The 4,455-nt window shown below is 27.2% G+C and overlaps 1 non-coding gene across 1 annotated transcript; it reads left to right on the top strand.

The window, feature by feature from the left end:
• Window positions 1-4,137: 4,137 nt before the first annotated feature.
• Window positions 4,138-4,219, top strand: TRNAS-GCU (transfer RNA serine (anticodon GCU)). Its single transcript has one exon. It is a non-coding gene; the product is annotated as a tRNA-Ser (tRNA).
• Window positions 4,220-4,455: the final 236 nt, after the last annotated feature.

Here is a 4,455-nt window from a genome sequence, read left to right as displayed (position 1 = left end):
CCATTTTTATTTTTGTTATTTTCTTGTTAAATTAATTAATTTGAGCTTTATTCTCATTATTTCTATATTTGTTTTTTTTATTTTCTATTAATTTAATTAATTTGAGTTATGTTTCATATTATTATATTATTTATTTATTATTATATATTTATTATGTAAATATATATATATATATATATATATATTTTAAGCGAAGTTAATTATTTTAAATATAAATTTCTATTATACATAGACTTATTATATTATTTTTTTATACCATTGTTTATTATCGGTTACCATTTTTATATCAAATTATTATTATTTACTATTTCTCACTATTACTAATTTAACATTGTTATTCCAATTTTTTTTTACTATTATCCCCATATTTAATGTTATCGTCAACATATTTTTTGTTATTATCATCATGTTTTTAATATTATTATTAATACTATTAGCACAATGTTTATTATATTATTGTATTTACTATTACTTGTTGTTTTATTAATTATTTCTATTAATTACTATTATTATTATTTATTATTTATATATGGTTGGCATTATTCTTGTATTATTATTTTCATGTTGTCTATTATCATCATTTTTAAAAAATCTATGTCCTTAATTCATTTATCCATTGATCTTCTCTCAAAATTTTTCAAAATAAAGGCAATGTTCGGTATTTAAAGAATTCGAAGAATCGTTTCCTAACGTACTGGGTTTCGCTTTCTTTCTTTGTCTTGAAGATTCGAATATCCTCTTACCAGTTCACTCTCAAAAAATTTTCAAAATAAGGGCAATGTTCGGTATTTAAAGAATTCGAAGAATCGTGCCCTAATGTACTGGGTTTCGCTTTCTTTGTTTGTCTTGAATATTCGAATATCCTCTTAAGGCTAAAACGCACGTTTTAAAGGCAAGCTCACAATTGAGGGTCAAAAATGTTGTGTCCTAACGTACTGGATGTAATGTTTTACGTTGAGGTGAGATGGTCTTTAATACACATTTGACTTACCTAAATGTTTTAAAAGCCAATAAAAGGAGGATCGCGTTTTGAACTCTGTCCAAATCTTTAATTTTCGACGTTAAGATACTAAATAATCAATCAAGTACCAATTTTGGGCGTGTCAAGGGTGCTAATCCTTCCTCGTACGTAACTGACTCCCGAACAGGTTTTCTATTTTCGCAAACCAAAATCGTTGTTTTGAAAAATTTATTTATTTATTAAAAACGACCGTGTTTTGAGGTGATCCAATCACACCCTATTAAAAACGATTGGTGGCGACTCCCAACTTTTCGTTTTCAAAAGTCTATTTCTTGTTTTTAAAAAAATGGTTTCAACAATATTGTTACTATTTTGTTATTTTTATTTGGATATTGTATAATTCTTGTCCTATTTTTAATTTTACTATTATTTTAGAGGTATTTATTTATTAAATTGCACCTTAAGTATAATTTTTTTATAATTTATTTTTAATTTGTTAAAAATATTTATTTTAAAATAGGAAAGAAGCAATTATTTATTAAGAGCGTAGGATTTTGTTGCAAAAGCGAGGAGGAAAACTGCGGGAGATGAATAAAACCTGAGGAAACCCAAGCATCGGAAATGAAAGATTACTTCAGTTAATAGGCGTCGATTTTTGGGGGAATGATCGATGGGGATTGCAAGAGATATGGAGAAAGTTGAGAGGGTACACCTGAGGAGAGGATATGGAGTCTCAAAAAGATGATGACTCCTAGTCCTAAAGAAAGTCGTTCTTCGTGGAAGAAATGAATTTGAGAAAGTAACTCCTGGTGCTTCTAATGTCAAATTACATTACCGGAGAGGAAATGTCCTAGGTTGTAGTAATTAATGGGGAGTGTTGGTTTTTTCTTTTGTTTGTTTGATTTTATTGGGTCGGACTTTTGGTTTCCTTTTTGCTGTAATAGTGCTTTACTTAATATATTCCAACCGATTTTTTAAAAAAAAAAATTAGTTTTTTTTATGTATTATATATATATTTAAATTTTTTATATAAAAAAATAATTTTAGTATGACTAGGTTAGGTCTAAATTTTAATATTTTTATTTGGGTCGAGTTTAAGTAAAAGTTTAGGCTCAATTTTCAGACTAAGCCAAACTTATGAATCGAGCTTAAAATTTTGTTATGGCCTGGTCCATTAACAACTTTACATTGAATTTGGCTATGCTAATTAGGTTATACTTTCGGACTAACACTATTGATTTATATTTATGTAATGCTGCTAATTAATTCAATGGTGTTATGTGATAGCTTTTTAATATGTCACATGGTAAATATAAATTAAAAAAATTTAAATTATTACTTGAATTTGATGTTGATGCTGATGCTGATGTGTCATACTCATATGTCACAAAATTAAAACTATAATCTTTTTCAATATGTTAAAAAGTATTTGAAATGAACCCCGTGTGTTGGTCTAATGGTTAGGATGTTCATTGCCCCAAATGTAGCCTGAATTCAAGTCGCGCTAGTCGCGTTGCTGTTAGGATTTTACTCTCCTCTTATAATTAAAAAAAAAATTCAAAAAAGCTCTCTTGGAATAATTTTAAATAATTATACAAACAATATTTTTATCACACATACCCATTCAATATTACATTTTAACTATTGTTTAGTTTGTATTAATTAAATTAAACACATTTTCATTCCATTTAAGTAATATGATATGGTTTTGCCGGGTTCAAGAAAAAATTATATATGATGGATGATTTTGTTAATTTTAAAAGTTTGATGAAAAGTTGTGTTTGTTTATTAGTTTGGTGAAAAATAGTTAATTCATCGATATATAATTACATATCTGTTCACAAAGGTGTTATATATTTATTTATTATAAAGATATCTCTCTTCAACACATATATAAAGGATTTTTGTAATGAGTTATAATCACCGTCTTTAAAGTTCAATTTAGATTTTTTCCTACTCTTGATATATTTCAGTATTTACTGCAATCCGTAGTTATGGAAAACCAAGAACAAGGCAGGCTAACATTTTCCAAACGTCTTACCCCAATTGAAGTGGAGAAACGCATAATATTGTTCTTTTACAACGTGGTTGCAGAGTTCTTTGAGTTTGAAGAAGGTCGTCAGTTTTTTATGGATGTCACAGATAATTTAGGGAAAGAATGGACATTTGTTGGCACATTTCATGCCAACAGTATTGTTGAAAACCATGTCTCCATAAGTTGGGCGCAATTTTCACTTGAAAAAGGATTAAAAGCGAACGACGAAGTTACTTTCACTGAAAAACTCCAAGGTAATGGACCGTGGAAAAAATTTAAAGTTGTAATCAAGCGAAAAATTAGATTGTTCGGGCAAGATATATGGGGAGAACTCATGGTGTAAATTGTGAAAAAAAAAACCTTTTTATGCCATTGTTCTTCAATGTTGGGGGGAGCCATCAAAAAATAAAAATAGGTACTAATGTTATATGTTTAATGTACCAAATATTTCATAATATTAATAAAACTGTGGTTCTAAATATATATTTTCTTTTTATTTTATTAATCTCTTTTATTATACAATGTATTATGAAAAAAATGAAAATCATCCATATTCTTTAGGTAAATTGAAATCATCCATACATTTTGAAAATAAAAACATTTATGATGAAGTACTTTTAGTGTTAAACCAAATTTGATTTGATGTGTTTGAAGGATTTGGTTTTTCAACTTTTAAAAGTAAACTTATATTTAAAGTTAATTTTATTAATTAAAATATAAAATTAATTTGGTTGGTTTTAAAAGAGTTGTGACTATAACACTTGTCATAGTTTAAACTACTTGGATTTGATGATGATATGTAAGTTGAATAGATATGTTGGAAGAATTTTTGGCACTGTTTTTATTATCTACGGTATATTAATCAAATTCATATCAAGACATTATGTGCCTGTTTAACATATTTTCATTAAATTATATAAAGGATATTATCATAGTACCCAATTCATGTTACTTGAATATTTATTACAATTTACAATTTTTTTTGGTGAAAAATATTATTTTCTTCTTTAATTTCAAAGAAAAGAAACAGTTGGTTGTGATGGATGCAGGGATCATTCCAATGAAGAAAAAGAAAATTATATTTCCATATCACCGAACAAACAACCATAATATAAATTATTTAATATACTTGACGAGCAATGACGCTTTGGCCGAGTGGTTAAGGCGTGTGCCTGCTAAGTACATGGGGTTTCCCCGCGAGAGTTCGAATCTCTCAGGCGTCGTCTCTTTTTCCTTTTATTTCCTCTCCCCTCGGATTTTCCATTTTTTTTTTTTGTAACTTTTTATAGCACGCAGTTTTTGGCATTTATATTTATAAACAACATTAAATAATTATACATACAACGTGAAATACGAAAATGACGAATAGAAAATTTATTTATATAAATACTAAATAAATGTATCTTTCAATATATCTTTTCATAGGAAACTAATATTTTTGATTCATTATGTTTACAGT

Source organism: Gossypium arboreum, chromosome 10 (genome assembly GCF_025698485.1).
Source record: "Gossypium arboreum isolate Shixiya-1 chromosome 10, ASM2569848v2, whole genome shotgun sequence".
Lineage (NCBI taxonomy): Eukaryota > Viridiplantae > Streptophyta > Magnoliopsida > Malvales > Malvaceae > Gossypium > Gossypium arboreum.
This window is presented reverse-complemented; position numbering and strand designations above follow the sequence as displayed.